Raw genomic sequence first — 24802 nt, forward strand, 5'->3', positions numbered from 1 at the left:
AGCTTTATCTTCCTACTCCTCCCTTTTTGTACTCGTTCCCTCAATTTACCTCAAAAGAAAAGAAGAGGAGGAGATCACACTGTCACGCTCTTTTAAGGCTGTGGGATGGAACACAAGTAGGGATAATTTGCTCAAAACAGAAGCCTGATAAGCAGACGTCTAGTGAATGTGACCGTGATCGTATCCTATACTGCACTCATTTTAATGTACATGTCACAACACTTCTAACAACAGCAAAAAAGAAAAAGAAAAAAATATGATGCTTGAGGCCAATCTGTCAGTTTGCATAGATTTAATACAGACATGTTCCCCTTCATGTCTTCCCGACGAAGGCTAATGAGTTTGGTGATCATTTGTCTTGTGATCAAATAGTTGCAAAATTAGCATCGTATCCTTCTGCCTCAGCTTTGTGTTTCGTACAAGCCAATTAGCATGTTATTGCAAGTCACTGTAAGCATGTTAGCACGCTGATTTTAGCATTTAACTCACAGAGCTGCTTCCACAGAATCGCCACCTTGCAGGGGGCGATTCTAGGATTAGAGGTTTAGGGGTGCTGAGCACCCAGAGGTGCCCAGCCAGGCAAGATAAATTTCAATGTTTTGTACATTTTAACGCAATTTCATTCCCACATTTGTGACAGAAAAGCGTAACACTTTTTGAAAAAGTCTGTGACTAAACCATCCAATCTGATAAAGGTTATTTAAATGCTGAGTCACAGCAAAGGAGAAACGCACTGGAATCATAAAAGAAGCATATCGTAACCCTAATTTCTGGGAAAAGACGACTCATTTAGATACAGCAGCTCCTCAACATACACTTAAACAGCATGTATGTTTCTGGAGTAAACCAGCCCCCTATACTAAGAACCAAAAACACCAAAAATGGACCTTGGACTTATTTTTTGACTTTTATTTGAAATGCGCTGCATAGCATCTCTCTCCCTGGTCTGCTCTCTCTCATCTCCCAGAGTCTCTCCCTGCTCTCCTCCTCCTTGTATAGTGAAATTAGGCAAATAGAAAAGCATATAGATAATAATTAGGAAAATTTAATGAAGATGTTCTGTTTAGAATGAAGTCCACTGATATCTGGTAAGTGTGCTTCTGAAAAGCATTTAATGTGGGTAGAACACATAACATTCATGACATATATGTAAAACTATATTGTGAATGGAATGTTTTTCTTTGTCATCTTAACAGTTGCTGTTTTGCATGCTACTATTCTGTTTGTTTTCTTACCTGGTTCTTCCTGACCTTGCACACTCTCCTCTCCTTCCGCTTTTTCATCTCTCCCTCTTTGGACTGGCAATCATACACAAATAGATTATATTCAACTAGATGAAAAATTACATAAATATGAAAAAATACCAATAAGAATACGAATAAATAACGTCCTCTCTCTCTCTCTCTCTTTGTACTGTCAACCTAAAGGCAAATAACCAAACAATGCGTTTTATATCTAATAAGAGATACACACATTGATACATTGATTCAACTTACAACATTACTCATGACATATAGACCATTTCATCTTACACTCTTACCTGAACCTGGCTCTTTTTTTCGAAAAATCAATTTTATGTCCATGATGAGGCTGTCTGTCTGTCTGTACACACGCACACATACACAATAGGAGTTATGTTATTGGGCATCCAGTCGGTTAGCTAGTCAGTAGCACCTTGCCTTTTATATTAACACATGCACTGACAACAGCTAGCTTCTCTCAGTCCAATTCAAACAGACACTGGCCCCCTGTAACGTTTGCTAGCCAGAAAAACGTCAGCTAACTCCTACCTAACAACATAAACAGTAACCTATGATTAAATGCAGCAAAAATGAGGACTTGTAATGATAAAAATGTGTTGGTATTGAGTGGTAGAAGTTAAGAATTGTGCTACATATCGTGGTTTAAACCAGCTACTTACACCACTGCAGCGCTTAGCTCTGCAGGTAGAGGCTCAGAGCCCGAGTTGGGAAAGGTGGGCTGGATCAAACCATTTTTGAGGTAAGTGTTGAGAGAGGGGAGAAACGCTTATGCCGCCTTGTTTAAACAGAGCCTTTGTTCAGACTTTGTAAAATCCAAGTGCTTAAAACACCCCATTAAGAATGTGCTTGACTCCCTGTTGTTTCTGTTCTAACAAATTTCACCTCCGCTAAGCAGCGTGCATTCTTCAATATGGCACAGACGAGTAGTCACAATGGTCACTGCTGCACAAAAAGTGAGCATTGAGTCATTGACTGTGTTTACAGCATTTCACAAGTAGAACGGAGAACACTGAAGATTAGCATTTAGATTAAAAAAGCAGGATTAAAACACTTCAGTGATGGACTTTATATCTCTTACAGGTGCTTGAGGTTTAGCACTTATCAAATGCTGAATAAATCTCCTAAAGTTTGCAACATTTAGTCAAATCTTATCTTCAAATAGTCGCCAGATGCTTCACTTTTAACTTTTGAGTATAAGTCAGTTATCTGTGAAAATGATCCACTCCCCACCATCTGTACACATTCACAGACATAATATCTGACTGCACTTGTTGAAAACATCCTGATGAAATAACATCAATCTAGCAGGAGCAGTCCAAGTAAAAGCCAAGATTCAAGATGTTCAGTTAAACTGTGGGGAAAAGTGTTTCTGTCTCCAAGTGACTTGTGATTCATTAAAAAAAGAAGCCTGCTATGCATTTAGCTGTTTCCAAACTGTCAGCCTGACGATGGAGTGATTTTTCAGTTCTGAGCAATTCCTAGCGACTTCTCAGGGCCCTCGGTACACATGTTGATGTAAAACAAAAACAAAAAAAACACCTGGTCATGACTTGAACTTGCGCTTTCTGATGTGTTGCCTTCCATAAATCAAATTAACTGCAGTTATATCTAGTTAATGGGATTAGAGCAGGGACACAATGTAGGAGACATCAATCTGGTCTGGAAGTCAGCCATGAATTGGGTTCTTTCACATCTCACAGGGTCTCTTTGGCCAGCTGGCAGAGCTGCTGGTCCATGATGATATACAGTAATGTCTCCCTGTTTTGCTGCAGTAGTGACTTCAGTAATTGTACAACATATGCACTAAAGAGCAAAGCTAAAGATAATCCATTTGAAATTCAAAGAAATAATTTCTCATTTTAGGAAATACCCTTGATAGATTTTGTTGCAGGAAAATGTATACCACTCTTATATCTGCATAGTAAAAATACTAAAGTGGTTAGTCTTGACAAATATGGAAATCATCACCTCCAAAATTTATGAATTGGTTACGTATCCTTTTTTTCTTCATACAGAGAGCAAATTGTGATAGTAGCAAGTCATGTCTTTACCAGGGGTTATGGGCTGAAACTGTTCCTTGGCTGGGCACAATGACTTCATCGAGTCATGAGCAGAGACTCCAGGAAGTCACTGCTCCCAGCCAAGAAACAGACAAGCGCATAACTCCCCATAGAAACCATAGATTTTTATTTAAAGCTGCAGTGCAGGACTACATATTAGATGAACACCCATTACATTCAAGCCCTTACTGATGAGTTCACACAAATCAGCACCAGATACATCTCTCTGTATTTGGCAGTGCCAAATACCAGAGTTTCAAATCTGATGACACTTCCATGCTGGTGCACTGGTAGAAATGTGCTTTCAGTAAAACAGTAATGATTGCATTGGCAGAGCTGAAGAGGGGAGCAACAGAGATCCAGCAGGCTACAGCAAAAAGGAGTATAACGGAGCCTATGGCAGAAAAACCCAAGGAGTGCCTCATGCTCCAGATAAAAAAGAAACTCAGCACTTAGGGGAAGGATTAGAGTCTTAAAAAAGGCATATTTCATATATGCATCAACAGTGTGCACGTAATTATTCCCATTGCCAGAAGGGAGGGGGGTGGGGTGGGCGGGCACAAAAGTTGCACACTGCAGGGTTTAACCACAAATGAGATATAGGGTGGGTATTAGAAATTTTAACCAAGTGGTGCTGCTCCCCCTGTTTTCAGTCTTTATGCTAAGCTAAGCTAAGCTAAGCTATGCTAAGTGGCTGCTGAAAAGCAATGTAATTTTACTACTTTTCTGAAAATGTTTAGTGACATATCATTGCATTTGGTGATATATTACTGATAGCTTTCACATGTACACTATCATTCAAAAGTTTGGGGTCACTTAGAAATGCCCTTTTTTTTGAAAGGATAACAGTTTTTTTCAATGAAATAACATTAAATGAATCAGAAATCCAGTTATTATTATTAACAATTAACACGATTGCCCATTGTTAATATTGTCAATGACTATTCTAGCTGGAAATGGCAAATTTTTTAAAGGAATATCTACACAGAGGAACATTTCCAGCAACCATCACTCCTGTGTTCTAATGCTACATTGTGTTAGCTAATCGTCTTGAAAGGCGAATTGACGATTAGAAACCCTCGTGCAGTTATGGTAGCTCATGAATGAAAGTGTGAGTTTTCATGGAAAACATGAAATTGTCTGGGTGACCCCAAACTTTGAACGGTAGTGTATATGACAGAAAGTCCTATGATAAAGAATCATTTATATGCCAAAACCAGAGGTGGTAACATGGAAAGCTTGCCTCTACATTTCTGTAAACCTTGGCACACACTTTGAAAATGAAAAACATACACGACATTTAAAATGCTGATAAATTGTAAAATACTGATATTTTTATTTTTCAAAAATGCAGCAGAAATGTTTTATGCTTGACACAATCGAGCCATCCGCTGAGTCAGTAAACCCATATGAAAAAAATATTCAATCAAACATCCATTAAATGTTATTCTTTATGTCATTTTGTAAAAGTTCTTTGCTTGCCATCCACAAATTTTTCAGCTTTCATTTTTCATGTATTCAGTTTGACAATGAACTAAATCTCTCATGAAGAAGTTACTTAGGATGAGAGGAGGTTAAATAGGCCTCACTGTGGCAAAGCTGCATGTAGTCGCACAGATGAGGCTGGGACGGGGGGGTGGATGGGACACAGCCAGGGGTAAGGAAAGGGGAAAGGGGAAAGGAGGACAACCAGGAATACTGTGAAACCAGTGATAGGGCCTTTGGTTGAGTTACAGGAATTGGTGTTGGTTGTTTGAAAAGGTTTTTAGCTTCACAGTAGCAATTAAAGAACCAGAGTTTGCCCGTTTTGAGAAGTTTCTAAGAAGTACCACATCTTAAACACACAACTTATCCATATAAAGTGTTTGGAGCTGATTTTTCTAAATGCTTGGTATCTTATTTTAGTGGCACAAGCAATAATCTTCAAGCATCCACAGTGAAGTCAGAAGAAAAACCTCAGTAAAGTGAGTCATGATTTCCACAGGATGTTGATTGGGTTTTTTTCCCAATTAATTTCCCTTTTTTTAAAGAATATCTTAGTGGAGATTTGAAAGAAAAAAAAGCTCCATTAAGAGGATATTAAGGCTTAAAAAGCAGCATGTTCGGTGGCGCATTTGCTTTCAGTGTCAAGTCTTTCACACTATCGCACAAAGCCTCTGTGATCGTTTCTCCTCAGCTCCACCTCATCAATCAAATCTGGCTCCAAACAATTGACACCAGGGTGACAGGTAGTAAACCAAACTCCAGGCTTCAAAATGTGGGTGACAAAACCACATTATTCTAAACACTTTGGGTGACACTGGGGAGAGATTTTAGGCTACAACCATTTTGGAGAAAGGAGTTAAATACACCTTGACCAAATACTTTTAAGAGGGACAGGGTTTCAGTCAGCATTAGGTGGCTCAATCAGGGGCTCTTTTTTGAAATACCCGGTTCCTTGGTGACGTGTAAAACATAAAAGTCAGACAAATAAGAGAATGCATCCTTAATTTTGGGGATCATACTCTGATTTAGGACCTCCTGAATCATCACCACCTGTCTGTGTGTCTGCAGAGATATTTTTCAGGGTTTCTTAGCAAGTAAAGGGAAAGGCCTTTAAGCAGAATTGTAGGATCAGGGTCGGGGAGGACAGCAGGGAAGGGTTAAGTTCAAAGGGGCTCATGGTTTTGGCTGGTGCTCAATCATCAAACCAATATTGCATTATCTACACAGTACTAGCTCATCATCCATGGTCAAAAAATAGACAGGATGGTGTGAAAATGTCTTATACTTCAACTACTAAACGAGTATCTAAATGCTCACATAGTTAAGAATTATTGAAATGACAGTGCATAGCAAATATAGCCTTTAAATAACGGTACTGTGTACATATTACAGTGGGTGAGATAGAAAGACAACCAGCCTCGATTCAGGACATCTATACAATAATATAGTAATATCTGAATGAAAGCAATAATGTGGTTAAATAAGTCATGTTTTAATGCAAGAGCAGGTAAATGCTATAAATCATAATATATCATCTGTATCTTTCCATTCTATTTACAAGAGTTTAACACATAGCTGGTTAGAGTGATTCTGTAAGTCTGGCAACCCACTCAGAGGCCCTTTCTTCTTCTGAACCTAATTTCTGTCTCTTGGCACACTTTTCTGCGTTTTTCGTATCACTCTATCTCCTTCGTTTTTCTCACTCGCGCAGCTGTTAAATCCTCTAAAGGAAATCTTAATCTCTTTCCCACCACCATCTCGGTAACTTTTTCCTTCAGCTAATGTTGCCCGTTTTCTAATCCCGCACTCCCCCTCTGTCTGTTTTACATCCATCTCTCATTGAAATTATTTGTTGTTTTCTCCTCAGCTTAGTTTGATCCTTGGCAGATAGGGCCTTTTGATCTTTTAATGGAAAAAAAATGCTACATTCACATTTCACAGGTTGTTCAAGTTGACATCAGCAGTCTGTGTGTGGTACTTCTTTGCTCAGTTCTACATCTGCATCTGCTCACCTCGGTCCCAGCACGGCTGCTCTGTGCAACTCAGGTACAGTAGGAGATGTAAATTAACTGACCCCCTTGCCTCAGCACTCCTCCTCCTCTTCCTCCTCGGGTGTGGAGAAAGCAGATTTAATATCCAAAGCAGGTTTGAGACATTTGATGGATGTCTTGGCTCGCCAGGTTATGAGCAAATGATGCACAGAACTGCATCTCCTGGGATCCAGTTTTGTCTTCAGTTTCCCCGACATGCAACACACACACACAGCTGTCTGTCTTTTCATCCTGTTACTGAAAAATGTCTTTCTGTCATTCCATCTGTAACAATCCTGCAGGGTAATTAGTAGAGGTATTTAAGTCTTTTGTTTTATCCGTGTCTGTGTGTGTGCGTGTGTTAGCATGAGTGTGTGTTGCAACTATGTCCCTGTGTGTGCGAGTATCTTGCTGCGGTTATACACGTGTAGTGGAGTGTGTGTGCGTGGAGATGTGTGTGTGTGGCAAGTGTGTATTACTATACGGGCTATGGTGTGTGTAACCCTGGTGAGGATGCCCCATCCTCATCCCAACCACCGATCCAGGTGTCATTGGGGTCATTGGCGTCGCAGGGGTAACAGGGTGCGACCCAGGGGTGACGGGCAGTGATCCTGGGGTCAGAGAGGTCATGAGGGGGACGTCGTCAGGGGAGCGACGCAGGGTGAGGGTGTAGTCAGGCGGGCAGGTGAGGCGTACAGTGTCCAGCGTGCTGTAGATGTCCTGGGTGTCCAAACCGTCCAGAGCGTCCAGCGTGTCCAGAGTGTGATGGTGGTGAGTGTTGTTCCTCTCGTCTGCTGACGCAACGTCACACTCCAGCTGCTTCACCTGGAAATAAAAATGGTTGGATAAGTGGTGAGAGATCAGTGAGAAGTGAAAACAATTGAAGGCACACAGAGAGAAGTAGAGAGGACAAAACTGAAAATCACATTCATCATTTTGTTACAGAAATTAGGGTGGCAACTAGGTAAGCATTTTATTATAGATCAGGGGTCTCATGGTAAGTCGATATTGACTGTAGTAGATTTTTTTTAATGAAATATTGATCAAAATGTTAATAATACATATGTTATAATATTTTAAATAATTCCAACAAAGCAATTGTATTTTAAACGTTATTTATTTATTAGAAATATATCAGTTTGGATGATTGTGTGATTTTAAAAAATGCCAGTAGTTAAAGCCTGATATGATGACAGTCATGTCATAAATTAATCCACCAGTCATTTTAATGAGTAATCAATTAATCATTATAGATCTAAAGTGCAAAATCTTAGAAAATGGATAAAGTTTAGTAGGTTCAAGATGTATGTTTTGTGCAGCCAACCTGCAGATTTTAAATTTACAATAATATATAACAGGGAAAATCACCAAAACCTTACACTCTGACTCATCTGACTGATATTTTATCCAATCCCTTTTCACTATGGAGAGGGCAAGAGTTTAAAATCAATATCAGACATCATGATACAGTCAATGTATGCATAATCATGCATAGCACAGTCAAACCTCAGTCAATAGAATAAATTGTATTGCACAGTCTAGGTTATTAATTTTACCTGACAGACATCTTTGCATGTACAACAAGAGGTTCAATAACTAATTTTGTTTCTTTTTAAATGGAATTTACCAGAATTCATGAGCAAATACCACATATTCATAATACAAAAATCACCAGTATATGCAAGTTAATAATTAATCCAACATTTAAAGAAAACTGTAATTCAAAGTCATTGTAAGAACTGGCAACCCATGTCTCCAAATGCACTTGCAGTCTCTGTGAACCTTAATTTACTTAAGTGTAAGACTCATTTTAAAATCACCAACATCACACATTAAAATAAGAGAGAATAAATTCCTGAGAAAGCTGGGTTTTATTGCACCTGTTTAAGAGCCAGATTTAAGCCTTTGCACATTTGGACCGGTCTTTTAACCAAAGACTGAGTTCAAATTAAATCCAGACTATGTCGTGCCATCCGTCACTTCATTAGTTTGGGTGATGCTCCACAAGGCTAATATGCTTTTCCTTACCCGGAATTATGTATAACTCAAGCACAAATTACAATAATGGTTGCTCGTGCAAAAGAGGCTCTGTGTGAGTGTAGCATGCAAAATGGCAGAAAACATCACATAAGAAAAATGGCCGTCAGAATAAATAAAACACAATTTAAGCTGCAGTAGTGTTGAGCTATATTACTATAGTTCAATTGCCAATTAACACAATTTGTCAGCCATAAAAGATATCTAACATTTAGCACTCACTGTGTGAGATTTCAAAGCAGCACAGAGCACAAAAGAGGCCAAATAGTGTGTGGATGAATTAGAGGCAATTGGAAGCAATTCAAGCAATTGTACACAGCTCTCTCTCACACACACACACACACACACACACACACACACACACACACACACACACACACACACACACACACACACACACACACACACACACACACACACACACACACACACACACACACACGCATGAAAACACTCAGATACACACACATTCTCACACTGATAATGCCTGCTGATGAAAGACTGTGTTTTGCAAGAGTGCTCCTCTGGCAGCTGCTCCACTGACAAGACAAGAGTTTAGTCCTGTCGTCAGGCATCCTCAGCGGGCTTAATGTTACTTCACCTTCAAACAATGTTTCATTATTAACACTTAGCATGATTCTTTTTGTGAGGTTCAACACTATGTAGCTTCAGCAGTGATGAAATTACCAACACATGCATGGCTGTGTGACTCACCTGTAATGACATCAGGCCCTCCCCCTGCAGGTGAGCTGCAACGTCTGCAGGTGTGATGTCTCGTCTCGGTGGGGGAAGCGGCCGTGGTCTACGATGCTCCAGACGCCTTTTGTCTTTCTTGTACAGCAGAGCTGCGAACGCCAGTATATTAAGAAACAACAGCGATGCTCCCACTGCAATTGTCACTGAGAGTTCAGTGGAGTAGTCCTCATTAGGGACACGGACCCCATTTTCTCCTCCATCTTGGCCTACTGCGGACTCGGGTGGCTGCGGCGTACCTCCCGGCGAGCCTGGGTGCCGTGTGCTGCTGGGAGGCCAACCTTTGGACAGACGTTTGGTGTAAGAATAAGGGGTGTCGTCCTGCGGAGAGGGACTGTGCGTGAAGGAGGAGACCGACTGGAGGAGTTCGTTGACGTGATGCAAGTGAGGAACCAGCTGCAGCCAGAAGGAGATTTTGGTTGCACGGTAGTGGTCTCTGACACGAGGCTTGAGGCCAATGTGGAGGTACAGCTGCTCTTTGGGGGTGTATTTAGACCAGGCCACTTCTTCAAAGCGATTAGGCTTTGTGTGGATGAACTTGGTATCTTGAGGAACTGGCTGGTTTGGATCACTGGAAAGACAGAAATTCAGAGTTATTTATTCATATTTTTTAGACTGTTGCTTGTAAATATACAGGAGAATAAAGAAAGCTACACTTACTCAGCAATACTAAAATATCTGAATGCTGCTACTATCCTGAGATGTGAAACATCAGGAGGAAATCTTCATTAAAACAGTGACATGTGAAGAGCAGGAATATAACAGCTAAGAAGCAGTATACAGTTGCTATGAAAAGAATCCACCCCCTTTCAAAGTTTTCCCCTTTTATTCCTTTCCAACATTGACTCATGATCAATATAATTTGTCTTTTTGGACAAAAAACTAAACAACAGTGTACCTGCTAAAGAATGAATTAAAAGGGGTGAATACTTATGCAATCTTATTACATCTGCTTTCATTTGGACATGAAAGACTTTTTTTTTTGGTAAGTTCTTGTCCAGAAAGCTACATTTTATTAACCCTGCTTCAGTGCTGAAAAGAAATAAAAGGGTTCAACTTCCAAGGAGGGTCAATACTCTTTAAAGGCTCTGTAACTGCTAATATATCAACAGCACCCAACAGTTAATATACACGAACAGCAAAGGATTTAAAAGGAACACAAAAAATGCAGCTGAGAATGCAGGGTTTCAACCCACATTACATTTTGATCAAATAAATCATTAAGATTTAAAAAAATAATAATAAAATTAGCACATTAATTCAGTGCCCTGTGTTCTATTACTTGTGGTTCCAATATTCAATTGAAGTATAAACACCGATAATTTATTCAACTTCTCAAATGTCAGGGAGTTCAAACAGAGCTGGCAACCGCCCCTCAGAGGATGCTGAGTTTCTCTCAAGCTGGCCAACAGTTTCACCAGACATCTTTCTAATCAATATCAGAGTGACAACAAAAACTGTTGCAAAAAGTATTTGTACCAAGCAAAACAAGATTTATCTTCCTGATAACATGGCTCAAAGGTAGCTTAGCTATAGATCACTGCTTTTTGTCCAGTTTATATGCCTCTTACAGAACATCCCCGCTAATGCACAGCTCAAACTCCTGCAATTTGTGCTGCTAGAGATCTACATTGGAGATAAATGCGTGCCTCTCACGGCGAAGACATTCTGAAAAATCACTTCTCTGACATATCCGGACAGGCATTTATTTGTTGGTTTTACTGACTTATTTGTGTCAGCAGCGAAAACGCTGTGAATGAAACGGCAGCACATCTTCACAGACTTGCCAGTTGTGCGCCGTGTGCTTACTTGTCAATCAGCACCTTATGAACGGCACAAAAAGGCAGCCAGCGTAAAGACCTACCGTCACGCAAACACACACAAGCTGAGGATTTATACGCCCACACGGAGGCTTACAAATATACATCAGGGAGCATCACATCTCTCCCGTTAAATTGAGCTGTCGCAGAGTTCCATCACCCTCTGAGGCACTCTCGGCAGAGTGAAATCTTTCCTCAGAGAAAGTTCCCCCATTGATAATTGAAGTGTATACTGAAATCTTCACTTGCCTCCTTGGCGATTTTGCTCTGCGGCTCTCTGCGGTGGTAATGACAATACAGGCTATAGGATAGAAAGTGCTATCTTAATGCACTGACACTGCCTTAATGCATCTGCTTTAAAGACAGTTTTTTCTTCATGCCACAGTCAAAGTATGTGAGAGCACTGTGCTGATTCTTTATGTTGTCAGATAACAAGGCACTGTGGTGTTTTAGATCAAGGAATAGACTGCAGATGTCTCTGTAAATCTGAAGAGGTCTCAGTGGAGCGAGCCTCAATTGGATTAATTACTGGTAATTACTCACTTCGAGCACTGCCGAAGGAGGGTCCATCCTCAACAATTACTTTTATCTTGTATATCATGTCAGAGTGGAGAGATAAAAGGTACTCTTATCAGTATGGAGTGTCAGGTTGGTAAAGTTTTAATGTGGACGTTCCGTAAAAACAATATTTTTCGGAGCTACTGGCAGATCATTTCATTTCCAATTTCATACATTGGATCTCTCCTCGCTGCTAGCAGTTTTTTAGAATTTTAATTTAGCATGTTGAATAAATTCCGTATCTCAAGGCGTCTGTTTTTAAGCATAAATGACTGAGCCGAGAAGAGAAGAGAAGAGAAGAGAAGAGAAGAGAAGAGAAGAGAAGAGAAGAGAAGAGAAGAGAAGAGAAGAGAAGAGAAGAGAAGAGAAGAGAAGAGAAGAGAAGAGAAGAGAAGAGAAGAGAAGAGAAGAGATTTATAAAGCAGTGGCCAATCAATCAATTCAGTAGTTCTTCTTTTAGGACATTACCTTGGCTTTCCTCAAGGACTTTTTCAAGAGCACGGTCCAAAAAAGGAAAACCTTGTCAAGGTTTTGACATGACAGAGAACCTTTGTGCAGCCTTTACCAAAATTAGTCTGCAGCGCTGCTTTCATGAACGTGTCTAAAGTTCTGTCTTCTCGTCAAACATCAGAGACCTTTTTGAAGGGAAAGGCATTATAATATATCTTTTGCCTGTGAGCTCATTATTTTTGTTGCTCTAAAACTTCAGTTTTCCTCTAATGCTGCATTAATACTCAGCCTCTCTCGGTTCAAACATCCCTTCCAAATGAAGCCTCGTATTTCTGGAAAACATGTTTTATTTTCTGTGCTATTAAAATGCTACTTATCTTGATGGAAAAACACAGTATTTAAGCCAATTTGCTTGCTGCACATTTCCTGCAAACTGATGCCTTTTTCTGATGCATTTATCCAAAATGGGTTTTTAGCTAATGCAAAACAATATTGTACGAACATCTTTTATGGGAAACACATGAGCTTTTCATTTGCATATTTTCACAGAGACTATTGACATCACTGTGAATGTGCCAGTGTTCGACCAATTTGCGACTGTTCTCTCTTGGCCAGATGATAAATTATTAATTACAATCTATAGCATTAAATGAATGCTTCAATTATCAACACATTTATATTTCCCCTGTTGCTGCGCGTCCTTGATTGTCCTCTTTCTGTGTAATCGCTGGCAGATAAAGCCACTCTGCTCCTCTGTTCATCTTTACTATTAATCGATCCAGCAAATTAAACATATGGAGGGGTATCAAGCACAGCTAAGTGGAGAGGCACTGCGCTGTTTATCTTGATAACGCCATAGACTTGAATCTTGGCTGTCTTATTTCCAGCTTGGAGAGGATTTGTTCCTGTAAAATCAAGAGTGAGCTGTCCACAGTTACAGCAGCAACACTTCACGCTGCCAAAACCTTGTCTCTGCGGAGTGGAAGAAAAAACGGATGAGGAACAACTGATCTTCCATTTACAGCTATGCATTTCCTTAAATGTGATTAAATGTGCTGGATTGAATTCATCGCCATGAGATATATTCTACATGTGGATGGGGATTAGATATTAATAGCAGAAATTAGAAATGGCTCTTTCCGTCTAAAAGGCTGAAATAAAGAGAACTGAATGATGCTGAAGCTGTGTTTTGTTTTGTCTTGTTTTCTGGGTTTTCGCTGCGCATGGTGAAAATGAATGCTCTTCTCAGTGGGATTTTATAACAACAACAACAACAAGATCTCACATCGGTGTACATTTTAATAGCTCACCCAGTCTTGGCAAAGTTGGTCCAGTATGTCATAACCACTGCGCTCAGCATCACGTCGTTCTTGGAGAAGTTACAGTTGAACAGATCAGTGGGTCCCACCATGGGCACGCCGAACACATAGGGCACCTACGCACACACATGCTCAAGATGGAACAACTCGCTGTTGGAGTCAACAGATTGAATTTCCTGACCGTAACTGAATCATATCAAACTGCTCATATGTATTTGCGGTGAAACTAAACTCAGGTCACTTATGCATCACTTTGATACCTCCCACACATTCAGTTACGCCACACTGAAGTGGAAAGGAATCAAAATAAGCACTAAACTTTCCTCTTTAATAATATCCCAAAAGCAACAGCTACTTTAAGAAACTAGAAGCATCATGTAAATACATATGAGGAATGCCAATAGTGTAAAGTCAGACCCAGCAGTAAAGTAGCATTTAACTGGATCACTTTCTTCGTATTCTGGTATTTGAGCATTTTTCATGTTACATCATATCTCATGTTTATAATGTTACTGTGAGTTGCAGCAGTCGGAGCACAGTGTTTCTATGCTTTCTTATATCTTATGTTAATGTCATTTTACCACCAGCAGTATAAAAGCAGAGGTGGTATCCGAAGGGCTTCAGCAGGGAGAAAATAGAGCTCTTCCGTTATGTAAAGACTCACATCTCAGCCTCCTCTCAGGCACTGTCAGACTGCATGTAAAAAATGGAAGTTGCTGCTGTAGTGGCAGCAGGGGGCGACTCCTCTGGTTGCAAAGAAGTCCAATTGTGTGGAACAGAAAATGAGACAACTTCTCATTTGATTTGTTACCTCAGTAAAGATTTTCCTAATGACTTTGTGATCCCAACCTCTAATATAAAGACTTTTTAAATACAGTATGATATTCATGTAGTAAATTATGGGTGCAATTTTAAGTAAAATCACAATACTGCATCTAACAACTTCTAAGTCAAATCCACCCCTCGCTTCACAAAAATAATTCTAAACTTGATGCTTGATGTAATTACATCCATTATTGAATATACAGCTGTGCTGAAATCACACATGAGCGAGCAAAGTTCGTGTCCAATGTTCTTCTTTTTAGGTGAGTCCCCTCATGATAACGGTTTATAATAGATGAAATGTACAGACGCTCATGTAGATTACCTTAACCTTTGGGTATGTGGGAGTAAATTAGATAAATTACCGAGGAAACAGTTAAGCTAGTCTCCTCAAGTTTACCCCCTGCAATGAGGAAATGGCCACATGGCTGGTGTTGTAGTATCTAGCCTCTTTTTTTAGATACCTTGCAGAAAGAGTGTATTGTTATTGTTGTTTAAATTATGATTATTAGAAGAAACACTGCAGTTTGTTTAAAAAAAACAAATTCTAAGCTGCAGTATATCCTGGTTCATCCTGTGTTTGAGTTTAGCGGGAATAACTTTCCACATTGTGACTCTGTTCACTGTATGAGGTCATCATGATAAGTGAGTCATTACACACATAAGCAGAGGAAAGTTTGTGCCCATACAACTTTCATACAAAGGATTCCCTTTTCAGCACTTGTTTAGATAAATGAGACAGCTACAAAGTTAGACCTGAGGAAAATAAATTTATTTACCATATCAAATATTTCAAGCTCTAAATGACTGCTTAATTCCACGCATTTAAGCACTTTGAACACATCAATACAAAGCAGCATTCTAAACCAAAAGCTCGCTGATTTATCATCTGAATGTTTCAAAATTCTTTGAACATCAGTCATTTGCATTTTTGCCTCAGTTGCGTTTGAAGTTAATTTACCCAAAACTAATCACTGTGTTTTAGAATCTTGTCTACTCTACTTGATGTTGAATCTCCTCCTTGTGTTAACGCTCAAACACTCTTGATTACAGATGTCCAAAGTATCTTGTGTGTGTGAGGGCATCGCCTCTTACCTCGTCGCCGTGGGCGAGTCAGCAGGGCGGCGTAGCGTCACTCTGGCAGTGGTGATAAAAGGAGTAGAAGTAGGTAGGAGACCCATACTGAGCGTGGAGGTCGGCTGTGGCGATTGCCGGCGCCACCCATTGGTGGTCTGTAAAAAGCGCTACCAGTGTCTTCCGGCGGGTTTCTGCATTGTCGCGGTCCGCCCAGTCCGTGTACATGAACCTTTGATAAACACATTTAAAGTTAGCCAGTAGTCTGTCTATCAGCCAGTCTTTCAACAAATCTATCGCTAGAACATTACACAGTGTTTGCATATTCATAAATACATGAATGTGCTTATACTAAAATCCTTTTACGGTATACTTTGCTTGTTACATTTAGAGCTATTTTCTTGCCAAGAGTTTGACGAGAAAATTGGTACCACTCATGTCTTGCAAGTGTGTCTAATAAATGTGAAGCTACAGCCAGAGGATGCTTAGTTTAGCTCATCAGCACCTCCAAAACTCACTCATTAATATGTTGCATCTTTTTCAAACTATTTATGATTCTGACGCTGCTTTCCTGGAACTTAATTACTGCCAAAGGCAAGAAAACCATCAATGACTGGGGTGGAAGTAACAAATTAGGTTTACTCTCATAATAGTAACTAAAATCATTTTTTGTGTATCTGTGTTCGAATCTTTTTCATTTTTTTTTAAATAAGCCATCCGTCTTTTACTTAATTATTGTTCATCTCAAACATTTAACTTCAGTGCATTGGCTTCTTTTACAGAGTAAAAACAAACATCATGTGAAGAATTAGAATGAGAAAAAGGAAGCTGGAGCTGCTGGAGGTCAGAGCTTCATGTCAGAGGAGACACTCGGTCGCTCTCAGCAACTTCTGCAAAACATGCGTGTTATAAATGTGATCTCTTGTGATGTGGTGGCAGCGAGTGCAGATGAGAGGTCAAACCCAGGCTGGGCCTAGCAGCTTTAAATACTGTCAATAAAATGAAGGATGGCACCATACAGTACATGCATCTATAATTTTGCCAAAAATGTCCTTTGAATTTTACAGATTTTTTCCATATTTTTGAAATATTGTATACTAAATGTTAATAAAACTACGCAAATAAACTGAATTTACATGTTTAATGAAAATGACAATCAAAACCTACAACTGTAAATAATCATTTTTTTAAGAAATGTGAAATTTTTTGACACAAAAAGACTGCTAAAACGGCCACGCAAATTTATTGTAATGTTTTTATATAAAAGACAAAACTGTTCAATTTAAGTTTATAGTGTGTGTGTGTGTGTGTGTGTGTGGTGTGTGTGTGTGTGTGTATATATGTATTTTAAAAATAAATATAATTAGTGACAACCAACAGTAAATAATTGGTTTCTCATTTTATGTGGTTTTTTGTTAAGTGAGTCTTGTATAATGACAGAAGTTTTTAAAAACAAAAATGTTTAAATGAATGTGTTTGCATCACTCTATGACATCTATAAACACCAGTAATCAGTCAGAATACTATTATTGTCCCTGTACTATATTTATTTAGGTAATTTAATTGTTTTTACAAAATAAACACAAAAGCGCAAAAAATTACACACAATCTTCTGTAGACAAAAATGTTAGAAAATGTATTTTAATTGTGTGAAAGTACTGTGTTTTATTGGGATGGTCAGTTTTATAACTAGTAGACAGTTTCTTACAGCGTTTATGTGCAATTTTAAGACTGGAATCAGTTAAAGTTCAAGAAAAAAACTGAGCCTATAATTAACTATGATTTAATGCACCACCCCGCAATCACGTTAAGTGATCCAAATCAAACACACCCAATTCTTGCATGACCAAACAGGTTGCATGCTGAGTCCAGCTGAGAGCTTAAATTCTGAAATGCTGGATTCTCCAGCTGTGACTTCTACCTTCACTTAGCTTCGTCACTCAGTGAGGCGTGCACGTCTGCTGCTACTGATTCAGCTCACCGTCTGAAAACTTGCAGCCAGACTGAAAAGACTTTGCACTTTGCATTGAGAGGGAACAAAAAGAGAAGGTGATCCCAGAGCAGAATAACGATCGGACAGGTGAAGTACAGCAAACTGACTGGGGGGGGGGGGATGTTTGTCCAGAGGGAACTTTCAAATACAAACGGTGTTGCCTAGTAACACACAGTTTTGTGTTGCTCACTGCTACATGTTTTGTTGGGCTGCAGCTGCCGTGTATATATTCTGAGTTTTTATGTCCAGAGGATCTCTTTTATCACCATATAGATGCTTCATCTGCTAATTGTATTGAAATAGCTAGGTTTTTAACTGATGTAGTTTAAATAGCTACAAAAAAAAATCTATGGACGCCTGCGGGTTTGGTTTGTTCTTTTTTCTGGTAAATTACAGTCAGGTTTTTCGCATATTTTATAACTTACAATCAGGCTGCAAAGTGGATTCTGTTCCATATTTAAACATTAGGCTCAGTGCAGAAAACCTAGGAAGGTTTAAGGATGGTTCACTAAAATATAGCGCATTATTATTATCAAAATCACAAGTTTCAGTATCACACCTTACCTAAAATCACCACTCCTTAACTCTTCACTGCATATCCTGTCATCCTGTTAAGATACACCCAGTAAGTTATAAGAAAACCCTAAAAGCAGAGCCCTCTTCCTTTTGCAACAAGAGCAAAGAGAGAATCACTCCGAGTTAAAGAATAGATTCTCTAACCTACTTCTGTTATTTTACGTGTTTAACATTTCATAGCAAGCGTCTCGCGGTTGCTTCGGATGTCTATTATCTGCATTGTATCAGAATCCTGTGTGTAATGCTGTGAAGACAAAGAAAATGCAAGATAGTCCTTGGTTGCTTCAATGAAGTAAGACCAAGTCAATTTCAGGCTGCTTAACTGTATTCATTTAGCAATTTGCAAGTCTTCCGTCCATCCATCCATCCATCCATCCATCCATCCATCCATCCATCATTGTAACAAACAAACTGTTAGAGCCCGCTTTCTAGATCCTTGTTTAAATGTGCACTCCAAGAACACCACTTTCACGTGTGTTTTTCCCCCAGATATATTGCATTATCTTACCCTTTAATTTGTAGCTTATAGATGTCTTATACATTTAAATCAAGAACCTCCACTCCCCATTTAATCTACTGCACCCTTAGAAAACGTAAGAGAATTGCTCAGAGACAGGTTAACTCATTTACTTTTAAAGTTTTGAATAATTCTATCTTACTGATGGTAAATTTCTTGTTAAAATTGTATTTCTACTTGAGAACTGTTTTCCAATTCTCCTTCCCATCCATAATAAATGTTCCCTACCTGCCAAACGATTTAAACAAACAGGACATAATGTGTTCATTTAAGAGCTTCAGAGACGCTAGACACCGCCAGGTCTGCTGTTCCAACGGTTTACCCTTCTTACTGCAGCTTCATATTTAATGGACGGGTGTCAATGTTCTCATATAATCCTCAGCAAGATGGCTGATGAGTATATTTCTCAAAATGTCAAAATATTCCATAAACACATTCAGATATTTGCAGCCTCACTCACCGAATGCTCTCCCTCAGCGTGTCTCGGCCCTCCGGGTATCCGTACAAACTATCCACAAAGTCCGACACGGCGAAGTCAAAGTCCTCAGCGGTGACCCCGTCCTCTGAGTCCACGATGCCCTCCACAACTTGACGCCCTCGCCCTGGTTGACCCCCAGCATCACGTCGTAGTTGAGGAACTCTCCCTGCTCCATCAGAATCTGGGGGTCGTCAGGTATAACATCACCATCAATCACGGGGCAAAAGCTGTGTGATACTTGGCCGGCGTTACGTTCTGCTCCACCAGCTCGCGGTAACTCCGGCCCTGCAGGCAGGCGACCAGTTGCGTGCTGTCGTCAATGCCGCAGCCCACCCGTTCACCGAGCTGCCGGGCGTACTTGCTTGGCTGGTAGTTGACAGCCCAACTGGCTAAAGCGCTGCCACTCTGGATGATGGCTCTGTGGAACAAGTCTGGCACACATGAACACACAAACATGAATGAAAATCGGGGTGTGTTAAGTACATACAAAGAGGCCTATGTATACATTTATGAATGCACATGCACACATGCTTGAATGCATATGATTGCACACTAGGGGGTACATTTGAACACATAAACAGATGCAAAGGAAAGCACTCACACGGGCATGCATTATTCAAAACAATGACTGGTCATAGTATGAGCACCAGGTTATAATGGATAAGGGTTAAAAGTTACAACAGTAAAAATAATACAGCTCTTAGCTATATGAGTCAGAGGCTGGCTGTATTATTCAGAGAATTCAAAGGCTTTTTTTAGGCGTTCAGGCCAGTAAATGAAGGCTGTGTCGCTTCACTGGAGGCATTGAAAAGTTTCATCGCCCTAAATGTGAGAGCCTCCACGGCACCTACAACCAACTATCATCAGTATCTAGTAGAAATAAGGTTCTCTGCACTTCTTCTAGCAAAATGCAACTGGAGCAGGTGCCTCTCAGCTCGAGGACAGCAGAAATTCAGAAAGCAAAAAGAGGGGCAGGAGCACACTGCATAGCCTTTGTATTGGGCAAACAGAGTAAATGTGGCACTTGGACACAGATCACGGCACCTCAGACCTTTTGATTTATCATCCAATAGATTTGAAATCCCATTTCAACCAATTAACCACCGCCAATAATGCACTTGGTTTGGGGTGAATCAATCTGTTTGCCTCATGTTTTTGACAACTTTGACTCCGATAAGGACACAGTAGAGTTGAAACATTAGTCTGTTTGCCCAATTAAAGGTCATAAATTTAGCAGTGTGCTCAAGTCCCAATTGTCTCCTTCTGAATATCATCAGTATCTGTCCATATTAAAAGCTGAAAGTTATTTCTTACCCTCGGAGTAGTGAGACAAAGTGAGGAGGCTCACACAGGAGGCTCCAGCCCCGGATCCAAACACCGTCACCCTGCTTGGATCTCCCCCGAAGGCCGCGATGTTCTCCTTCACCCAGCGCAGAGCCTGGATCTGATCGAGCAGGCCGTAGTTCCCTTTTGCTGCCTGGTCGCCTGTGCTAAGAAATCCTAGAGGCAGGCAGAAAGAATATATTTAATATGAAATCAAAGATGTGCAGAACTGAGCGAAGTATGTTTTAAAAAATTCCATCACAAGAAGATATTCCAGCAGACTGCTCAAAGACAGAATATCTTTATCTCACAATTGTGCAAACAGGAGCACACAAGGGAGGTGGTTGGTTAGACATGAGATGATGTTAAGACCAATTATGCACAAGTTAAGAGAAGATTCATGAAAAGGGGGAGTGGATCAACTCAGCAAGGTACATCCATATTCATATAAGAGAATGTTAAATTACACACAGGTATTAACGTACACATAATTGCAGCTTTCCTATATTCCCTTTGCTACAAACATTAAGTAAACGCAGAGGATCCTAACGGATTACTGCAGAAACTCATTTCTTCAAATCTAAAGCACATAAGAGCAGCTATGTTAAGAAAGAGAGGCGGCGCTAAAATAATATCTTTGGTCATTTATGCACAGTTTGTCTGAAATTTCTCTGAAGCAAAAAGTAAAGGGTAATATTCATTTAGAATAGTTTCAGGATGATTTCATATACGTACTATATGGTGTGCTTTCATAAAATTTGGGTCAATCTTTTAATTTATTTGTGTTCTTCACATACAAAGACACTCAACGTCTAGGCCATGACAGTAAGGTGAGCAAGAAACAACTATGTGCATAATTGTACGTTATTTTTACACACATGGGCTCACCTCATGCATCCGACTCATGACGACAATGAAGAGGAGGAGGACGAACTGCAAACTACTCGAGATGATGGTGATGATGGTGAAGATGGTGAAAACATATAGGATGGAGATGAAGACACAAAGAATCATGTAGGGTTGGCTTTATTTGGCTCAGAATGATGATTGCAGCTGCAGCAGCCATTTTCCCCCTCCAAGGTCAGAACTAAATAGTATTTTGTTTCAGCCACTAATTGCATGCAGATTTATGCCAACTTATAAAATCAATAACTAATGAAAACCTTGAGAATCCGCATTTAAAAGCCTTCTAACCTTTCAGCATGTATTCGAGTTGGCGGCATTTTATTTTCATAAAAGCGTCCTCTGCCTAATTAAAACAGAACCCAGATGTGCGCTTTGCTCCGGAAGAGAAACATATCTTGTGCACTCCTTGCATGTATACATGATCAATAAAAAGTGCAAAAAAAATTTATAAAAAAGCCTTCTAACACAGCACAAGTGCCAAAATACTTGTTGAGAAACAACACGCAAATGAGGCAGAGCTTGCTTCACTTTCGCGTTTTGATGGATAAATCTACATAAATCTCATAAAAATCCTCATTTAAATACATGCTTTTTCTCAGGTTAACAGTTTGAATTTGAAATGATAAAACAAACCAACATACTGAGGTAGATTAAAATGAGGCAAGTGGATTACATCACTTTAACACTGCTGCATAAGCTAAATGGGATGATTAATTATAAAAGATACGGTATCCACACATTTGGTTAACCTGCCAGCACATTTTAATTAATTTCATCATTTGAATCACTAAATGGTGGGCAACTCCTCATGAGCGAGGGCATTTTTTCTCCCCCAGCGGAATGATATGTATCTTGTGCACTTGGCTTAATCAATATGAAGGCAAAACTCTGCACACACAAATGACTCAATACTCCTGCCCTCGGGATAGTACAGTAAATGATGCCTCATGATTCTGTATGTTTTTAACCCTCCTGTGGCCCAGCTCAGGCTTTGTGTTTTTTTAATTATTACAGCACAAAAAGCCTAAATGCCAGAATTCTAAGATATTCTATTTATTCAGCCCGTGAGCTCCGCAAAGCTGTCTAAAATTAGAAAAACCACAGGGAATCATATTTTCGCTGTTCAGAGAGCAATGAGTCAGAGAGTCATGGAGGTAAAAAGGATCAGATTTGAGTCGATGCTAGCAGTGGAAAAAATTGGCTTCGGGGGGTTTATTTCCACTAGGGACACCCATACTGAACATGTTTTCACTCAAAAAAACAAAACAAAACAAAAAAACAAAAAGGCGCTCTGGGTAAAAAGAACTCGCTAATGGTTTTCACATTTTATAGCTCGTTGAAGGATTAAACAATCCAGATGGTGAATATACACTAAATTTGATCACAAAACTGAACGGTTTTGTTGAGACATTAAAAACAGCATTTCATTTTAAGCAGAACTGTCACATCCTAAAAGGAAAATCCCCAGACGATGATGGGGAAGAAAGTGAAATGAGCAGTACGGAAGAACTGAAAATAAAATACATGAAATGAAATTGCATCTACAAGCTACACATTGCATCAATCCTTTAAATTTGGCTCCTAATAATTAATGAACCACCCCAGAGGAAAAGGAAAATAAAGCTGAATTACTGTCAAACAGCTACACTAAATGTCTGTGAGTACATTATGTGATCTGAGTGGCACATTTACAGGTGAAGCTACATTTAAACACAGATGAGTTTAAATGTCTTTAACACCTTTTCCCAGCTCTGATCAATCTAACGAGCAACCACAGTCGTCCACTTCCATCACGTGTCCATTACTATCTTCACTTGTCCTCCTCTGCGTCTAATATGACTGAGAGACCCATTGAGCAGATGAATTCCCCACTTGCATAAATGCTGCTGAGATGTGTACGATGCGTTTTCCGATTATTATCCATTCATCATCCTGTTGGCGAGCCCGCCCCCCGCTCTTCATAAAGTAAATGACTATACAGTAGGTGCATGAGACTGCAGTGATACCCAGAGCACCTTAGCAGTAATTGCACTGCTATTGTTCTTGCTCAAAGGGTGGAGCATCGGCTTTGAAGCTCAAACACAGGCATTTTTGATGTGCATTGTTTCGCTGTAGACCGCTTCCTCGCTGCTTGCTTTTGGGGCGTCTCCCATAAAAAACAACCAGCACTAGAAACACTAAAGGCATCTATTTAACAGCAAAGAATATTAATTGATTCTTAAGTGTGGTGACATATGTATGGCTATGTACTGAATATAATATATTAAAGGGGAAAAAATCAACTCCATTATTGAATTTTACGGATTAGAGGCCTTATTTGAAAATGAGCCTATATCCACACCATACAGAAGAAGAATATTATGCATTAAACAGAGAATATTTACCCAGTACTCCCAGACGGTAGTTCAGGGTTATGACAATGACGTTGCCGTAGCTTGCGAGCACACTGCCGTCCATCATGTTCCCAGTTCCTTCTGTGTAAGAGCCGCCGTGGACGTAGACCATCACCGGACGCTGACCCCCCTCCTCATGGATGTCTGGGAAAAGAGAGAAAGGTGAGTCAAGATAGATAGATAGATAGATAGATAGATAGATGCGGCAACATATGGCCTGGAAACGTGCTCAAACTATCAAGGTGACATCACTGAAGCACCTGATGCCAGGTTTTTTTTTGTGCACGCCTCCCTTCTGCTTCCGTTCTGTGAATAAAACGGCTAACTCTGCCGTTTCTAGGTGTGTCTGAATGTTCATGTGCCCATTTTCATGCATCTCAGCCTTTGATCACTACGTTTGCTCAACACATACAAAAGCAGAAACAGCCTGTGCCTCCCCTGCTTCCCTATGCTTCACATTACCCTGCCTGCTTTTCAGCAGGTGGATATAAATTGAGGTCGTGGGAGTGTTCATTACCATTGCGTGCATGTGTGTGTGTGTGTGTGTGTGTGTGTGTGTGTGTGTGTGTGTGTGTGTGTGTGTGTGTGTGTGTGTGTGTGTAGGGTCACATGCATGTGTATGAACCAATATGCATGCATGAGTGAGTCTGTGTCCTTCCCACTTTCCTCCACAAGTAAAGGCGTAAACCCCGTGGCGACTGACGCAGGTGTCTGCATATTAAGTGTCGGTTCAACCAGCGGCATGCAGAAAGGGTAGAGGGAGCAGGGCACTTTTTGACAAAAAAAAAACTTTATTTATTTATTAAACAAGAGCATGTCTATCCGCTAACAGGATGCTTCCATGTTTAGATGATCTGTCACAGTCAAAATGTCACCCTCAGGTATCATTCTCTTAGCTCATGTGTGAAGTTTAGGCTAAATTAACCAAAATCCCCTCCCTGCATGC

General features: G+C 40.0%; 1 pseudogene; it reads right to left on the minus strand.

Annotated features, from left to right (window-relative positions):
* Nucleotides 1-4634: 4634 nt before the first annotated feature.
* The window catches only part of LOC110952574 (neuroligin-4, X-linked-like), a 23518-nt pseudogene continuing 3350 nt past the window's right edge, over nt 4635-24802 (minus strand).

The sequence above is a fragment of the Acanthochromis polyacanthus genome, chromosome 14 (genome assembly GCF_021347895.1).
Source record: "Acanthochromis polyacanthus isolate Apoly-LR-REF ecotype Palm Island chromosome 14, KAUST_Apoly_ChrSc, whole genome shotgun sequence".
NCBI lineage: Eukaryota > Metazoa > Chordata > Actinopteri > Pomacentridae > Acanthochromis > Acanthochromis polyacanthus.